This window comes from Lactuca sativa, chromosome 2 (genome assembly GCF_002870075.4).
Source record: "Lactuca sativa cultivar Salinas chromosome 2, Lsat_Salinas_v11, whole genome shotgun sequence".
Lineage (NCBI taxonomy): Eukaryota > Viridiplantae > Streptophyta > Magnoliopsida > Asterales > Asteraceae > Lactuca > Lactuca sativa.
Window position 1 is genome coordinate 220805035 of NC_056624.2, and position 20970 is coordinate 220826004.

Consider the following 20970-nt stretch of genomic DNA (forward strand, 5'->3'; position numbering starts at 1 on the left):
GACCATAAAAATTTAGTAGATTGTTATACAGTATACAGATGTAAAGTCTCAAATTTCAAACCAAATTTTCATTTAAAATGAGATTAATCTTTCAAAACTCATTTTAAAAACATATCATAATATTCAGTAGTCTCAAAAGCATAAGGTTTGAACAATGTTAAATTACAAAAACCAGATGAAATTGAATTACAATAAAATTTCAATGCGAATGTACAGTCACGTCGCGTTTTTCCTTCGAACAAACTGGAAAACATTTAACTTAACAACGTAACTATAAAACTTAGTAACTTTCCTAATATACCCCATATTCCATTTTATATACAATGCACACTAACAAATTCTCTCGACTCCAACCAATCCATCATCAATCCTCTCCCTCATAACATATCAACATGCATATCAATTATAGGCAACTTGCCATCATACCCTTGTCGGCTCTCAGCTGCCATACAACGACCGGCTCCTAGCCGCCATACAACCACTAACTCTCAACCATCATTCAATCACCGATTCTCAGCCATCATAAAACACCAGATCTCAGCCATCCCATAACAATGTCGATGCTATTACTAATATTGGCGTTCATCTTATGAATGCATAATCATATGTAGTTGGGAACTAAGATAGACAATCGAACAGATATATCCTATCCAAGAGAAATCAATCATACAAGAACCATGTAATAAGTCCAAATTAGGATTTCTCATGCTACCTAATTTAAACTACGTTTAACCCAGAGAGCATTCACCCAGCGATGACCAATACTACTAATACCCCATCCATACGTGACACATAACAACATCATACAATCAACTAATCACATACATAACAAATACTATCATGGTCTACTAACATAACCATACCCTAATAGTACCTATATCCTATAATACAAAGGATATACAATGTCACATATAGTATAGTGAGAAAAATCACACAACAAAATCTGAAATAGTAGCCTCTACGAACGAATAAGCTAACACGAATCAACTAATTATCAATAAGAGGTTAATTCCCGGTCTATAGCTCAATCCTTAAATTAAATTTTGACTAAAAGTTAAATTGGTCAAAAGTCAACAGTCAATAGTTAACGATCAATTAGTCAAAGTTATCAGGCAACGACCAACGCATCGCCCAACTTCTAGTCATGTCTCAGGCAACAAAATAGTTGTGAATACAATTTAACCTCCACATCGCGACCCTTTAATGGTCGATATATTTATTCATTTAGGTGCTTAATCCTTTCCAATAGAAATTCCACTTTCTGATTTAAATCGTTCTAGTGACTTAATAGATAAACTTTTCAACTTTATCTTCTCTAATGGCTAGGTCTTTCCCAATGTAAAACCTTAACTTGATTAAGCGATTAAAATGCGTAACTTTGTGCATGATTGAAAAAAGACACATGCACACTCATTTTTCTTCTTCTTAAAGACCAAAAACACACTCATTTGCAAGCTAGAGTTATGGAGTTGCTCAAACTCCAAGAACATAATGTCAAAATTAACAATAATGACCAAAAATCAAAGTAAATCCTAGATCTATGCATGAAGTTGAATATAACAATGATCTTTGAGGTTTACAATGCTTATAAAGGGTCTAGAAGGTGGAAACTTTAGTTGCATAAAGCTTCTCCAATCACCAAGGGTCTTCTTATTCAACAAGAAACTCCAAAATCTCTCACAAGGCTCACCAACACACACACATGCTAGGGTTCTTATTTAGATTAAATGGAGGTTGAGAATGAAGCAAACCCTAAACATCGTATTCCTTAAACAGGGATTAACGGTAACATAAAGCAAGCCCAAGACTTGACATATAGACGAGACGTGTTCGTAGATGAGGTGATGCGCGTGCCCACATATATCAGCTTAGTATAAATAATTTATGGGATTCTTCAATGGTTTCTTTTCGCATATCAAAACCATAACCGGTGAGGGATGGTTATGGCTTAGAGACGAAGATCTTGAAAAACCAAATAAAAAGGGTACAATTATTGAACGTGATAAGGTATCCTCTTGACCCAGCCCAGTCATATGTAAATGTGTTTATGTAGTTTGAATTAGGTAGGGTTGCTAGTGTAAGGACATAAACTTTTATGTAAAAAAATAATAATAAATAAAATATATATTTTAAATTAATAAACAATTATAAAGTTGTTGTGTAATATGCATGACTATTTTAGCCAAAAGTGCAATTTAGTCCATTTCTGAAAATTTAGAAAGAACTAGTCTATTAAAAGTGTTAACTTAATTTTAAACAATCCATGTAAAGAAAATCAGAGCATTTGGAATAAAACAGGCAAAAATGGTGAAATTAATTATAAAGTGTTAAAATAGGAAATATTGGAAACTTTAAACCTTTGTAGGTCTTGATGAATTAAGCACCATATGTATTAAGTAAAAAATGACGGGATAGGATTAAGAAGTTTGTCATTACCTCCGAATACATATAAAGATCATAGAAACCATGTTTAAAATGTAAGAGTTACAAATGTTGGAGTATAGGGTAATTTGAATAGAATTTGTATATTCCAGTTCTGCAATATACCAAATGTAGGGAAGCGTCACACATTTATCAAATATGGGCGGTGCGTCACTTATGCCAAGTCAAAATATACTAATCATGTCAACTTCGACACTATAGTTATACTATTTTTAATAAAACTCAACAACTACTATCATATATATTTTTGCAAGCATGGTTAGATTATATGATAATATATTATAATCTTTGTTTTTGGAAAACATGAGTGGTTTTCTTTTTATAAAAATATCCACACATATTTCCTATGCAATTGTATAATTGTTATTTTTAGTTAAAAAAAATTACATGCATTTTTTGTCACCAAAAGTTGTTTTAGAAAAACAAAATGTGGTTTTATATAATTTCGTGTGTATATGTGTGTGGCCATGTCTATATATATATATATATATATATATATATATATATATATATATATATATATATATATATATATATATATATATATATATGTGTGTGTGTGTGTGTATGTGTGTGATGAGCATAAACTAGCTATGAACCTCTTTTGAATGTACCTGTGTTGATTTGTTAAAATGATTGTAATATTTATTTATTTAGATGATATGTAACAATTAAAAAGAATGTTTTCGTTTTGTTTACTTTTATAAGTAATAAATAAGTTTTAGAAATAATTTAATTTATAAAAATGTAACAAGAACGAAATTGATTTTATTAAAGTTTCTTAAACTTTATAAAATTATTTTTATAAATTTGCTACAATATGTTGAAACAATCGGGAGCATGATTGTAGCAATTGGAAGCATGAAGGCATTACAAAATTTTTAGTCTCTTATATCCCTATAGGAATCGACTTTGTATTTTTGTGACGGCTCACAAAAATATCATTAGATGGTTTTTATATGCATATATGTTTTGCATACTTGTGTTGTTTAAATTTATGTTAATATTGTGTTATTATCGTTATATTATATTTTACATGTAACAAAATATTTTGAGCATAAATTACATCAAAAAGAGTTTGGTTTTAATAAAATTTATATTTTAACAATAGATGGTAAGAACAGTTTTGAAAATAAAAAGTTTATCATTTAAAATATGGATGTGCATAGGTGGGAATCAACCTTATTTTTTCGGAATCGTCACCGGAACCGGTGGTCCTTGTGAAGTTAGAATTGAAACCAAAATTGGTCTTGGCGGCTCCGGTTCTAGGACCGGGTAACCCGATTATGTCATTTTTTAGTTTTGTTAATACAAAATAATTCTTAGTCATTGAAACAAAAAGTAAATAATATAGCTAGTTGATTACGATAAAAGTTACAAACAAAAAAAATAATCGTTTTAAAAGATAATATAAGTTGCTAAATATAAGTCAGAAACCAAAGTTTATGTTCTTACAATCAACTTGTTATTGTTATTTAATATCAGATGTTTTCAAAAGACATTACCATTCCATAAGTTATGACATCCCAGAATTTAGGTCATAGACTACGAACGACTAAATTATTGTAAATCTTTTTGTACTTTAACTCATTCAGTTTAAGTGCATGTAATGTAAAAAATGAGTTCATTTCAAATATTATAAGATATCAAACGGTACCTTACTTCCAATTGTGTAACCCGTCAAACAAATCAAATTGCTCAAACTGCAACACTAGGTAATGCATTTGAAAAACTGAGAAATTGTATTAAGCAATTATGAGTGAAGCAAACATAAAAACCTTATACTACATGTTCCCTTTTTTGGAATATATAAAGAACGTCCAAAACGGAGTTTGTATGCAAAAGATACGACAGTTTTAAGAAAACAGACAATAAACCACTAGTTTTCTTTAATTGCGTAAAACCGGCTCGATCCGTTGAGGCACTTACACACCTCCAATGGAAATTCTGTGAGCGCTTGTGGACTCAGGCTATAGCCAAATATTAAATTTCATACTCAAAATATTTTTAGCAAAAATATCTGCGAAAATCGAAAAATCCAGCGTTACAGGCTATTTTGACGCAGAACTTTAAAGACGATTTTCCGGAGTTCTGTAACTCGAAAACTAATCGGTCCAAGTTTTTGGAATTCTTGAAGTAAACTCTATCTAACAGCACGTTTGGAAAATTTCTCGACATTCGGATCCCGATGCACCAAAATAAGTTGGTTTTTGGGCATTTAATGAATATATGACAATATGTGGGACCCACATACCTTGTCCAAGGGTGTAAGACCAACTATTAGTCCCTCTTTCTTCCCTCTTTGTTTATTCTCGCATGACTACTCTACTCTCTTCACCCTTTGCCCAACACTCCACCACCAAGGACTAGGAATGACTAGTTAAGTCTTTAGCACTTGATAAAAGTATGGAGCTTACTTAGACACCTTCTACTATAAATAGATAACACACTCACAATCTTAACTCTCTTCTTCCTCTCTCAAATCTCTCTCTCTCTCTCTCTCTCTCTCTTATTATACCTTTCTCTCTCTCTCTCTCTCTCTCTCTCTCTCTCTCTCTCTCGGTTACACACACACACCATCGATTCCACAACCCTTATAACCCCTACCTTAAACACCAACACCTCCCTAGCCCTCCCTCTCGTCGAATCCATCTCGAAAATAGGAAAAGACCGAACACAGCAACCCCTTAGAACCCCCTGCCACTTCTTCGGAGCTTCTTGCTGTCGTGTGCCACAACCATCAACCACCTCCTTCGGCTGTAAGTGACCTCCTCCATCTCCTTTGACATTTTCTTTTTTGGTTCTTTCCTCATTCGACGATCACAGAAGCCACAATACCATTTCTCTTTTGGTTGTGTATGGTGCACGACGAGAAGAACAGGAGGTTACAAACCTCCTGTTAACCAAACATACATCGTCTTTTAAATGTTTCTAACCCCAATTCCAATTTCTTTTCAAAACTAATCCTAACCATTTCAAACTTCATTTTAAAATGTCACAAACTACCCTCACTTGAAAAATCTATGAATATAAGTCCCAAACAACTAACTTTCATTTCATTTATTTACATATAACACCATCTTGATATTTATTTGCAAAATAAGTCCAAGATTCAAACATATAAATGAAATAAACTATTTTAGTCCTTAGATGGAATTTATTAACAAACTTAGTCCATTTAAGTTATTTAAATTAACAAATGGACCTTATGCTTTAATTAAGTTACCAAACAACCGTCCACATATTAATTTATGTTAATATTTCATTAGGAAACTAAATTTATCCCGGAGTATCATATTCACGACAATACATCCTGGTTTTCTCGCATCAATTCTCGAAAACAAATCAACAACCACACTTTAAGGTGAGTGTTACTGCCCCTCTTTCTATATTTTTATATGTTTTGGGGGAGAATACATGTGCAATATGATATAAATTTATACAAAATACACATAAAATACTATTAGTTTATGTGAATATTATACTAGCTATGTGATGGGTTTTGGCCATAAGAACATCCTATGTGCTCATACAAACCCTAATGCTTGGATCTAGGTTTCTCTATTGTACATGCAATTCATCCAAGACTTCAAACCCTAGTTCTAGCATATGATAATCAATATTAACATAAGAATGGGTTTAAGATATTACCTTGATTGTTATGTAGCAATAACAATCTAAAATCCTCCTTGTAATGACTTTAGAAAACTTAGAGTCACAAATGTCACTCCTCTAATGGTTCACAAACACCAAAAGCAAGAGGATGAAGAGGAGAAGAGAAGGAGGCTGCCCAAAACGTGTGAAAATCCTAGAGGAACTCTTCACCACGTTTTTGGGGCTTAAGGGTGCTATTTATACATGTAGGCTATTAGGGTTTTAAACTAGGAAACCCTAATCTGACTGCTTAAGCCCTAAGCAGCCCATGGATTCCTTTGTTACATCCCTTGGACGATTTCTAATGGGCTTCCCCATAGAATTCGTCCAACTTATATATCATTAAGTAATCCATAGCCCAAATGCAATTATCTTATAATTACAGTTCCAGTCCCTTAAGTTTAATTAATTACTTTTAGTCACAAAATTAATTATCAATTAATTCTTGACTAATATTAATTAAACAATATGATTTTTCCTTTAAAATATTAATATATTAATAAATCATAATTAATCCTTTCTCTCCATAATTCATCCTATCAAGTTGCTTTGGTGAAGGCAACCCAAAAGGACCATGCACCATCGGGTCAAGTACATACCAAAATAGTTATGGACTTAGACACTAATCCAACACTATGAAGTTATCGCATGACATTATACTAGTTGCCAATATCAAGAAAATCATTTGGTATGTTGTTAGGACTAAAACTATCTAAATAACTTATGCCTTGCTAATACATAGTTTATACAAGGATGTATACTTAAATGTATACCAATTATACCTTTATAAACTCTATAGAAATTCATTATGCCTAATAACTTATCCACTTATAACTTGGGGATGAGAGATTTTTCAACTACCTTAGTTAAGGGCTTTTTAGTGAGACTATATTCATTAGCTATGTCTAATCACTTAGTATACCCACACTACTATAATCGTTAATTATTGGAGCGAGATACATATGTATAGATCTATACAGGGTTGACATCCTCACCTATGGTTGCTACCTACAGCCTCAATCGATCAATCGAAGCATGTGATAAGTGTCTATGATCGTTACTACAATGTCCAATGAAGCATTGTAGGGGAGTACATTCAGTCACATAGCTCAGTTATAGGACTCACTATAAACATTAACTAAAAACTCTCATTTTCTACAAGCCATGGATTTGGTTGTTTTCAAACCATTTTTAAGTATGGTTATAGTTACAAAGACAATATATTTTAGAATTTTTAAAAGTATTCTACTACGGTTAGTAGAAAACCTGTAACTCTCATCAACCTTGTGTTGACTTTCAAACTACATTTATTCTCAGGGAATCTATGATTTCAAGCATATTTGGACATCGGAAAATCATGGATTGCAGAAAATTTAAATTTCTGGTTTTTGTATTGTTAAGCCTAACTGTTATGGCAATTCATTTATTACTATTATCTGTAAGAACCATGTATGCAAACTAAAGATGGAATACAAATGATGTTTTGTCTATTGTTGCACTTGTGTTTTATATTCAGTTTATCTGTGTTCCATGAACTTTGTCGCACAGCTCGGTATGTTCGACCGCCTAGGCCAGGGGTGTGACATATGTTCAAATTGTTTTACAGTCATGCATTCACATTCACATCACATTATTTGTTTTGAAAATAAAAAGTTGTAAGTATGACTTATTAGCATGTTACCTCCAAGATCTAGTTAGATAGTCCCAACATATCTCTTAATCATCAATATTGTTATGGTCAATTCGTTTAAGTATTAAGTATTTTTAAATTTTAATATTTTGGAACTGGTTTCAGCGGTTACCCGACGGGCAATGATTCCTAAAAAGTAGAAACCAGAACAGGTCCTTGGCGGTTCCCACTTTTAGGAACTAGAACCAGAACCAATGACTTTGGTTCCGGTTCTCGAACCGACAGTTCCGATGCAATTTCGGTTCCAAAATCGGGTATCCGTTATCCATGCTCACCCTTAGTTTAAAACTATCTAACAGTAGCAAAATGAAAATTTCAGGACTAAAATTATATAAGTTTAAAATTGAGATTTTATAAACTTATCAAACTCCAAAACTTCTTTTATAAATATATAAAATTTGAATTTTTTAAAAGAACATTGTTAAAATGTGATTATAAATAAAAATGTTTAAAATATGATTTTAAATAAAAGTATATCATGGTTTATTGGATGCATGCAATAATCATGATATAATATGTTTTTAAACTAGAATTATAAAACATCTAAGACCCTTAAAAACTTCAAATCTATGCAAGTTTATTTGAATAACACTCATACCTCCCTTGTATGCACTAAAGGGATAAATGTCACCTAACAAAGTTATCGGTTGATTATGAAAGTTCTTCAAACTGGATGATTTGATCAGAAATCTTTTGTGATAAAGGATACCTAAGCAATGGAGATCCGAGGCATAGATGAGGTCAAACATATCTATTAAATTTTGTTATTAGCGATTCCATAAAATTAGGAACTATATAATAGAATATAATTAATGGTCGAAATCTACATGGTTGGATTCATATGAAGAGGATAAAGTTCACATATCCATTTTATTTGTTTTGCTACTTAGATCCTAGATAATTATTGATTTCAAAAACTAAAATGGTATTGATTATTGAAGTTTGAATATTGAAAATACTAAAAGAACTTCGTTAAAATTTTAAAGATGAAACAAAATCCAATCTCATAACTATGCATCATATTTCACTTGATGACATAATAACATTCTTAAAAAGGTCTTATCCCTAAACCACTTGTTTTGATCAAAAAACCTGAACATGATACCTGGTGTCAGCATTGTGATGTTGAAGATGTTTCTGACATCATAGTTAGGAACAATTATTCTTTACTTCCATGAAGTATTAGACAATTTAGATATATATATATATATATCAGAAGTTCATAATGGTTAAGTGGATATTCCAATAATATAGTGATATTTGTTTGAGTCAGTTCAAACAATGAAATAATGCAATGCTGAAAAGAGTCACCATGTGTGATCTAAGAGGCCCATAGTTTATGAAAATTATACCTTTAGACCCAAGAAATTCAAAAGGGCCGATAGAGATGGATATTGTTTCTATTTTCAAGAAACATGACACTCGAAGAGGACTTGTCCCTCTTATTTGAGAAATACTGGTTAGACCAATAATTTAGGTATCTACTACTAGAAAGAAGATATACTTTTCATTTAATAATCAAGTACTTGGTACTTAATTTTAATCTAATATTTGTAAATGGCTTGCAGATATTTACAGAAGAGTAACCAGCTGAGCACAAGCAAGTTGGAACTACACTCTCAGAGTTATGTTTATTAATTATGCCTAAAACATAATGTACTTGTAATGTAAAACAATATTTGTTTTGGAAGAATGTATGTTTTAATTAAGCTTAATTTATTAAAATTTGAATATTTATTTAAATCATTTTTCATAACGATCATCTTCATATTCTGCAGTGATTAGAATTCTATTTAAGAAAACTAGATCTCTCAATCCCTATTTTAATAAATAAATAGTTTGAATCTCCTTTTGTCAAATGTTACTCTAACACAACTCCTTATTAATATTATGTCATGTGTCATGTAGATATAGTAGGCAACTCATTTCAAAATTCAAATTTACATTTACTAATTATATATTAAATTTGAGGTTATAATAACTTCAAAATTTTGATATATCTCTTAATTAATAATTATTTAAAATTACTTATTTAAAATAATTGATTAATAATTATAAATTTTTATTACAAAAGTTTATTTAATTTTATAATTGTGGTTCCCATGGGTTATAAACTAGTAGAATTATAATGTAACTATCAATGTTTTCTAAATAAAAAGTTCTATATGTAAATACTTCTGAATTAAACTTGATTTAAATCAAAGGTATCTGTAACATTGTTATCCTTATTATATAAATGATATTTACATATTCTAGCTTCAAGAAATGGATTTTTGATGGAAAATAATATATTTTATTTGACATGTGTGAATATTATTTATATATAAAAGATTTTGTGACAACCCGTAATTTATTCCGTCACTGTAAACCGTTCCCGTTAATAAAACCGTTTGTATTCCAATTTTCTGTTAACTTTTGGGTTAAGTTAATTAAATTGAGACCTTTATTATGATCTCGTGAGTGTCTAAACCCAGTTGAAACACGTTAAAACATCCTAATTTTTAATTGGAGAATTTTTAGTTTCGACCACGTCGGGTTACGACAACTAAATCGGGTACGACCATAAGCCTCGTTTAACGTCAGTATCGGGTAGATTTTCACCAGGTCTCAAACTCAAACCATATATAAAGTTGAGAGGATCTCATTTGAAGCTTTTTCACTCTCTCTCACTACTCTCTCTCTCTCTCTACAAACCCAAATTTTGATCCAAAAACCACCATTTTCAAGCTCCAATTTGGTAAGTGATCTATCCTAGTTTATAGTTTAGCATGTTTAGCTTTCAAATTCATGTTTAAATCATCCAAAAAGGACCAAATACTTGTGTTTACGTTCCAGGAACAATCCTAAAACCGCAAATACTCTTAAATGGGGTTTTGAAGCCCCAAAACCCTTCCAAACCACTTCTAGAGCTTAGTTACGACTTAGGGGTTTACATGAATGGACTTAGAACACCAAAACCTTATTATTTATGGAGTAAACATGAGTTTATGTCCCAAGAGCATGCTAGGACCGTAAACACCCCTTCTAAGGTCGTAAACACCTTTTAAGGTGTTAAAATGCCCCTTAAACACCTCCTATGCCTTGGAATAATGTCTAGAATCAACCAACTTTGTGTTAGGGACCTTAAACATGAGAGAAAACACCTCCTTAGGAGATTACGGCCGTAAACCCCCCCAAGGAATGGTTCCTGGGCTGTAAACTCCTATAAAGTGGTCAAATGGTGCCCTAACTTCCTTCCATGACTTATACTTTAGACTAGAACCACTTGTGCTTAACCTAGGATCATCAAAACACAATAAGAAAGGGTATATGAGAGTTTACAGCCGTAAACTCCTATTTTACAGCCGTAAACTCCTTAAAATGATCCATTTGATGGTTTAATCCCTTCCAATGCCTTAGAACTGAGCCTAGCCTAATTCCACAAGTGTTGTAAGACCATTAAGCATCCAAGAACACACCACCCATGATTTTACGGTCGTAAACTCATGGGGATATGGTTTATGGGCCGTAATCTCCTTTAGGAGTTTACTCTTGAAGAGCAAACTCCATATCTAGGCCTTACACCTCCTTAGATGCAACCCGGACCACTCCTAACACTTGAATTGAAGTGTTTTCGCGCCTCGGAGTGTATATTCTTATTTAATTAGTGGTTCAAAGTCTAATTAGATACAATTATGTATCTCTTCATATTACATAGGAACCTCGCGTGTGTTCAAGCCTTGAACTGACACTTAGCATCCTAACCGACGCATTTCTCGACTGGTGAGTTCATACCCTTACACCTTTTTCCATGTTTTTCAATGTTTTCAGGGGGAATACAAGCAAAAGTACAAGGAAATCTTGTACTCAAACTTATTATTTCATTTGAAATGTTTCATATTCCGTATGCTTTTAACATTGGAAATCGTATTGATCAACCGTTTAACTTGCAGAGTTAGCTTTCAGACTAATTGTGAAACTCATTATAAAATGTTATAATTTATGTTATATTTTATAATTTATGAAGGATTCATGCTAATCATAAAATAGGATTATTACTAACATTATACGCCTTTGGATGTCACCAGAACTTCGAAAATACAGCTAATGTACATCTTTGAGTGTCACCAGAGCTTCGAAAATACGTCTAAAATACGCCTTTGGATGTCACCAGAACTTCGAAAATACAACTAATGTACGTCTTTGAGTGTCACCAAAGCTTCGAAATTTCGTCTAATATCCTCCTCTGAGTAAAACCAGAGTTTCGAAAATAAAATTTTGTTAAGTATAGTAGATATTCGACATTCGTGTATGGATAATCGACCACCAACTTTTAGGAAAATAAGGGTTTTTCCTGGGATAACTTAACTTCTCTTAACCAGGCTTTTTAACAAATGGATAACTAAACTTCTCTTATAAGAAAATATGGGATTTTCTTGGATAACAACTCTTTCAGAAAACCAAAGGAAACTTGTTCTTTTACCAGAAACAAACCTCTTATGAACTCACCAACTTTATGCTGATATTTTTAAAACTGCTTGTATTCTCAGGTCCTCGTTAGATAGGTACCCCGCGTTTTTTTGGAGAAGACGGAGCGTTTAGAAGTCACGTCCTTACTTTTGTTACTAATGTATATGTAAAACATGTAATACTTCACTTTCAAACAAATGTAAATACTTCTATGTAATGTAATGGTTGTGTTTACTATGCTTACTATGTACATTGGTTGTGATACTTTACATGACGTCCTCTGCCCCGGAACGTTTCCGCCATTGGTTTCGGGGTGTGACAGATTTTAATGATATTTTCACTAAACTATAGAGAAAATAATTATTAAGGAACTATACACCTTGATGTGCGACTTCATTTCTAATAAATGTATAGATTTAGCACAAGATATGAAATCAATTTATTAAAAACTATAGTCGTTGTAATTATATTTTACATGTTAAAAGATAATTGTCAACCCTATTTTGAAATTTTCAAATATAAAGTTAGATACAAACACATTAGTACCGTCTAAAGCCTTTGAGGTTATAAAGGGTGAATTAAACCTTAATGGATATGGTTTACTTTCTAATCAGTGGAAATTATCATCATTTATTCTTTTGGGATTATGCTTTAATCACTATCACTTATACTTTGAATACAAACACCAACTAATGAGTAGATAAAACACTTTATAATATTTAATATGGAAATGCTTCATCCTTATCTTACTTAATGTTTTGTACATTTGAAGCCTATGTTAGACTAAAGCTTTTAGATCTAAAAGCTACTAATAATATATTTGTAGAATACTCTAAAATGTTGCTTAGATTTTTTATACAAACCCACCAAGAATAAGATTTCTTATTCCTATCAAATCTGAGTTATCAGAAAGCAAGTAGGAGGCACATGGAACTTGAAGCAACTCAAGAACCATAGTGTGATGTAGCAAGAGTTGGCACTAGTTTCGACAAAGAATTGTTGAATAGGAATAACAACTTTTCATAAACACAAAGTGTTAGAATATATGGTAGAAATCATCTATAACATGATAAATATGGAATCTCTCATTGATGAGTTCTTATTAATGGTTTTTAGCAAATCCATCAACTACCAAACTACTATATTAGATCTTGAACCTGCTTAAAAACTTAGAGTCATGAACATGAGATGTAATCTATGTATAATAATCAAGTATGATCTTTATTAATCTTCCTCCCTATAGAAACGAAAGAAGGAGTAAGTCATTCTTTTATAAAGAATATATTACATGTGTATCTATACACATTTAGCAAGACTTGTTAAAAGGATTTTCTCATACTCGTCTCATTGAGTATGATATTTATCATACTCATATCATTGACTATGGTCAAACCTTTTCACAAGTAGCTACGATTAGATCAATAAGGATATTAATTATCATAACTACATATTCTGATTATGAGATATGAGAAATAGGTTTCAAGAAAAATCACTTTTCTTAATAGACACCTACTTGAAGATGTCTATATAGCTTAGCTTGGAGGTTTTCTTAATCCATGTTATCTAAACAAAATTTGTAAGCCTTAAGATCCGATTATGGATATACAAAAAACATCTAAATGCAGGAATCATCATTTTAATATGAAAACACAAAGTATGATTTTATATCAAAATGAAGATTATATATGTGTTTGCTAAGAACTAGTGGGAGCAATGGTAATATTCCTAATCTTGTATGAACGAGACATACTTAATCATGAGAAACTATATTCTGACTATACAAGGCTCTTTCACCTTGACTTAGAAAATGTTTCTAAGATGAAAGACTTAGGAAAGACAAGATAAATTCTTGGAATGTAAAATCTATAGAGATAAATAAAAATGAATGTTAAAGTTTTTAAATCTTTTGCATATATTGACAATATCTTGCAATAGATCAAGATACAAGAATCCTTTTGAGGACTCTTGGCATTTCCATATGGCAGTAAGTTTGAGCTAACCTCAAAAGGACCTAGCACATAGGTTTGAGCTAGATAAAACGATTTAAATTATATTTTATAGGAAAATAAATTCATCATTTATGTCATATTATGCACAAGACTAGGTATGTGATTATGTCGTGAACATATTATAAGATACCAATTAGATACATGGGTAAGTCACTGGAAGATTTTTAGAAAATGCTTAGAGTACTTAAGAAAAGCTACCATAATGTATATGAGATAATTAGTTTAGAACAATGTGTTTATGTAGAGAGATACACAGGATGTTGACTTCAAAATAGATAGATATAATTATAAATTATAATTGGATTATGAATTCATTGGGGAATGAAAATTAAGTTTTGTTGGAATGAGGTCCAAAAAAAACAAAATAGCATAGTATACTACAAAATCATGATATACTACTACTTCATAAGTTGTAATCAAATCTGATTGGATAAATGAGTTAATTGAAAAACTATATTCATTCCTACCATTCAAGGATTATATAGAATTTTTTTGTGAGTTCATGAGTATACTTAATAAATCTAAGAGACACTAAACCGCATCAGAACATCAATCATACTCTCTAAGATATTTAATTATACTTAAAATAAAGTTAAACATGGAGATGATCATACTCGTAGAATTCATACAAATTAAATTTAGTCAGACCCATTAATAAAGTCTTCCCTTTAAGGTAACTATGAATGGTCACAATTTAGCTATATGACTTTATTATTCTAGAAATGAGATTTGATTTGGATTTATGATTTGGATATTGACAACAACTATTATATATTATTTTGATATATTGGGATATGATCTTCATAATAATATTTTTTGTGTTCTATATTAACATGTTTAATCCGTGAATAATCTTATTATTTTAAAAGTTCATAGTCGGTTATAATTGTGGGAGAAATTATGAAGTAAGACACGGCCCGTATGGAATTATACTAAAATGACATGGCCCTGTGTCAGGGGTGACAAGATTCGTGTAAAACTTCATGCATATTTTGACACGAGCTGTGTGAACTCTTCTAATTGAAATTCTAGTTTTCTTCATTTAAGCTCCAAAAATTCCTCATCTTTTCTCCCGACTATTTTTTACCATTCCGAGTCACCTTCAACCTCCGAAACCACCTGAAATGGCATAAAAAGTGTGGAAATGAAGTGTGCCAAATTTTGTACCTAAAACAAGTAAAATGCATGGATTATTATTGAATTGGAATTCAAAAGAGTGAATTAAACATTCTAAAATGGTGCATAAAATGCACCTAACAAAAACCCAACACAAACTTTGAATTCACAAAACTCCCTTGAATTATTCAAAAATCATTACAAGGATTGGAATGGAATTATGTGAAATTACCTAGCTTCTCTAGTGATTTATGTTGGGTTTTATTCAAAAATATTCTGATTATAGTGTCGAACTTGATGTGATTAGCAACAGAAGCAATTTTAGATTTGAATAAACTAAAACCATTTTACCCATCAAGGATCATTTTACAAATCTTATGAAAATTAAATCAACCAAAGAATGTAAAGTGTTACAACCTATGAAGACTTTGACTCTCATTGGTGATGGAAGTTGATGAAGTGATGCATTAAGCTCCAAATAAGAAGCTCTCTATAATGTTTCCACCAAGCAAGGAAGTACCATCAAAGATGTCAGTCTTCACTTGTATGTATATTGTTATTAATCCTTAGAGTTTATACCAAATAAACCTTCAAAGGAGAAGAAACATAAGAACCAAAAACCAAACAAAAAATTGCAAGAGAGATGACAGGAGAGCCTCTCATGCTCTCGGATTTTAGTAAGAAAAAAATGGGAAGAAAACTAGCTTCTAATTACCCTCTCTCTGTCTCTTTATTTATACTTCCTCTTATAAGTGAGAACCCATGCTTTCACTTAATATAACCAATACTTGCAAGTAAGTAAGTATTGTAATAAATATAAGTGAAAAAAGCAACCTCCATATCTATTAGATATTGAGGGTTAGAGAGGGAATGAGAGTGAGTGGAATCCACATCACACTCTTTTTAAAATGTACACAATATTTCTTAATGGTCTTTTAGAAGTCCAAAATATTTTTCATGACATTTAAATCATACCATATGGATAAATGTAACTAGTTATGATTCTTTTTATTATTATTTCCTAGAAACAATAATTCCTAGTTTGCTGGTAAAATATTAGTTTCACAAAATAATATTTTTCCAATTAAATACAAGTGTTGATATTTATTAATAATAAAAATCACTCTAATACATAATCATATGATATTAGCAATATCATTCGATAATGACTATTGTGCATAAATATCTTTCAATCTTTCAGTTGCACAACACTCGTCATAGATTGATATAGACAGTGGTGAACATCTAACAACATTTCACTGCCCCCAATAACACACAACAAAGAATTTCATTCATCAACATCCAATTCCCAAAATATATGTCAAGTATTGAGGATACAAAGATAGTGTATTTTTATCAAGCATCACTCATGACAACGATCCATCATATGATCTTGATGCTGGTCCGTTAAATACTAGTTCTCTAACAACTACCTATGAATTTTGGTTATAATCCAGTTCCTATTTTCATCTGGTGAAAGTCAACCAATCTAGTTCATATCAGTGTTACTACATAAGTAATCCCACAATTATAACTGACTATGAAGTTTTCGAATAATAAGATTATTCACGGATTAAACATGTTAATATAAAACACAACAACTATTACCGTGAATATGATATCCCAATATATCAAAAAATATATAATAGTTGTTGTTTCAATGTTCTAATATCCAAATACTAAATCCAAATCAAATCCCATTTCTAGAATAACAAAGTCGTATAGCTAAAGTGTGACCATTCATGCTTACCTTAAGGAAAGACTTTATTAATGGGTCTGTCTAAATTTCATTTGTGTGAATTTTGCGATTACTATCAACTCCATATTCAACTTTATTTTATATATAGTTAAATATATTAGAGAATTTGATTGATGTTCTTATGTGACATAGAGTTTCTTAGCTTGATTAAATATACTCTCAAAATCACAGAAGATTTCTAGGTTATCTCTTCATGGAAATACATTACTTAGTTTTTCAATAAACTCATTTATCCAATCATATTTGATTGCAACTTCTAAATTAGTGTAATATTATTTTGTAGTAGACCGTGTTATCATGTTTTGCTTGGACCTCATTCCAACAAAACTTACTCTTAATTCCATAATGAAATCATAATCCAATTACAATTCATAATTTTACCTATTTGTTTTGATATTAACATCTTACGTAGCTCTTTAAATAAAGATCTTATTCAAAAGTGATTGTCTCATATACATTCTCCAAATTCTTCTTAAGTACTCTTAGAATGCCCTTATAATCATCCAATAACTTACCCATGTCTCCAGTTGGTATCTTTGTTGGATTAATGTCTAAGTCCATAACTATATTTGGTAAGACTTGACCCGACCCGGCATGGTCCATTTGGGTTGCATACCATCATGCACTTGAATGAGAGAAATAAGACACTTATGGTTATTAATATATTATAAGTTCTAGTATATTAATAATAAGAATAATAAGATTATTTAATTAGTATTGATCAAGAATTAATCTAGGATTAATTAAGTGATCAAAAGAAGACTAATTAAATATATGGGTTGATTGTGTAAATCATCCATACTTGTATAGTGGGCTAATGCTCCATGGATAATCAAGTTGGGCTAAAACCCATAGGATGGTCCATGGATGCTCCATGGTGTATTTGTACCCATGGATCCAAGGAAATGGAAAGCCATGACAATTAAGAGTTTACCCTAATTGTGTAACTATATAAGCATCTTATTATTGAGGAAAAATCGGCCACTAGTAGTATTCAAGAAAGGGCTAGCCGATTTTGGTGAGTGTAGAATTCTCTCAAGTCATTCTAAGTGTTTTGATGATTGTGATTCCATTTGAGGTGTCACACTTGGGGCACTAAGCACTCAAGCTTCATGAAGACTTTCTACATCAAGAGGTATGTATTCTATCTTGTTACATTATTGTTTTGTATGTTAGATTAGGATAATACCTTGGAAGTTCTTATTTGCATGTATAATAGAGAAAACATAGATCCAAGGTATTTAGGGTTTCATGTACACTTAGGAAGTGTTAGAATGCTCAAAACCCAACAGTGGTATCAGAGCCACGGGTTGTTTTCTGTTATATTGATGCAAATATTTTATTTTCAAAGTTGAAAAAAAAACATGAAGTTTGTCAAATTTTAAGATAATTACCTGTTCTTGTGAAAAACTAATTATTTGTAAAATTTGAATAATTTGCTTTATGAGTTGAATTAGGTCAAATTTAATAAAAGATAAAATAATATGATTATTTTATTAGTTTTAAAAGTTTGATCTAAAGAGTTTTATTTTTTGAAACCTCCATAAGTTATGGATATGAAAAGGTTTTTAAAAAAATTGATTCAAAGTTTTATGGAGTTACAAAAAATTTGGTGTTAATGTTTTAAAGGATTCCATAACTTAAGAATAAGTTATGGATCACCAAAAGTTTTTTTGTGTTACCTTATTTTATGAGTGATTTTAGATTAATGAATAAAATTATGTGATAGTTGGTTTTAATCCAAATTAATCTAAAAAGAAGTTCATAAAATGTGTTTATGTAACTTATAAGTCACATTTATGAATCTTAAAACTCATAAAAGTTGGCAAAGGTTACAAAAATGAAGAGTCTAGTTCTAATTAAATGGTTTTATGACTCCATAACTTGTCCTCAAGTTATGGAGGACCAAGAGTCTCTTCATTTAATAAAATAAAAAAAGTGTAACCTTAATTAATTCCATAAGTTATAAAATAAAGAAAAGTTAATTCTTTTATTAGTTTAAAGTCTTCCATAACTTGTCCTCAAGTTATGGAACTTGAAGAGTTTTTGGATTAAAACTACTTTAAACACATAAGTTATGGAATTAATTAGTTTTGAATAGTTTCAAAACTTGCCCTCAAGTTTTGGAATTTGTAAAGTTTTCACTTATGAATACTTTAATTCCAAGTTAGCCCTTAGAATTTTAAAAGTTAAAATTCAACCCTTATACTTTATAATATTATAAGTTAATAATATATATATGTATAAGAGTAAAGTCAGTCTTACCGCTAGTACGCCTCATTCACGAAGCCGGTCTATAAGGTGGGTATAAGGTTGTTGCCTATAAAATGGCAACTTAATGGGTGTCCACTCTCACCCACCGCTTGCTTGACTGGTGGAGGGTCGTTAGCCGAACGGGTTTGACAGGACTAGAATTCTCCCTTCATTAAAAGTATTAATGATAATACTAAGTAACTAAACTCTTAATAATACCCAATCTTAGTTACTTAGGAAAAATGTGAATAAGGTGCTAATCCATGAAATTGCACTTTACACTTTGTCTAAGTCGTTAGTGGAGCGTGTGTGGTTAACCGGCACACTAACTTGGACTTAACAAGGTAGGTAAAGGGTGACTTAATATTTATCATAGTATCGATGGAGCGTGTGTGGTTAACCGGCACATCGATTGAGGGGTAATTTATTAAGGGTACCAAGTGATTTGCATGGTTACTTCACACCTTGTTTTGTGATCCTCGGCATCCCAGTCACAAAACCTGAAGGGCACACTCGAGATTGAAACATGCCTTTGAAAAGTTCAATGAATCTCAAAGATCTAGGAGTTTCAAAACCAATTAAAACCTAATAATACATTTCGTTTATCTTGGTGGAAATTGGTGAATCGTCATTCACCTACCTTCAAATATTTTATAGCTTGGATTACGGCATACCTCTTCTAAGTTATAAAATAGTTTGTTGGGTCCTAGCCTTAATATTTTCATATTGGGTGTCATATTAAGGACTTTAAAATCAACTATCTTGAATATCTCCCAAAAGATGTCTGGTTTAGACACCTATGATCTTCCCAAATCTCTTGAAACAAGGTTTCCTAATGAAGATGATGTCCCATGGATATCATACTTCTTCACCTCTTCAAATTATTCTCCCTAACCCACAAGTTCTTGAAAAGTTTAAGGTCACTCAGGCCCTATTGGCAAGGCAAGGTCTAGGTGTGGTCACATCTTGGAGATGTAGTCACATATTGACAAGCCGGGAGAGTTGGGTGTCAAAGTCTTGAGAAAGTTGGTGGTTCAACTACTTTCTAAGTCACATAGTGAGTTCTTTTGGAACACCTATGAAAAAGACTATGACAAGACCCTTAATGATCTTATCTATTTGTTAAGATCAACTTTCTAAAACTTTATGGACATTGACAATGATGACATTGGATATCCAGTAAAGCATTCTCTTCCCAATGGAAAGGGATCGGCTATAGTCAACTCGGTTGACCAAATGGTAAAGAGAAAAGCTAAGTCTGTGATAGTCCTGTGTACCATTATCAAAGGGTCCATATGTTTGCATTGCCAAAGAAAGGGCATTGGTTGCGAAGCTGCCAAATTTACCTAAGGATGTTAAAGTCAATAAGTTTGACTCTACTTCAGGTAAAATCCACTATCTAACTCTGTTAAGTTTCTATTCTGAGATTCTTGATACATGATGTGACTGGGTCGCATGGTGATGGTTTAAGAATCAAAGGAAAGTGAAGAAACTTAAAGGAAGAATATGCTGAATCTGATCGCATAGATGGATTTCTATCGCATAGTTTGAAAAAATCGGATTCTTGAGCTACTTCTTAGGAGTTATGAGATATTGCT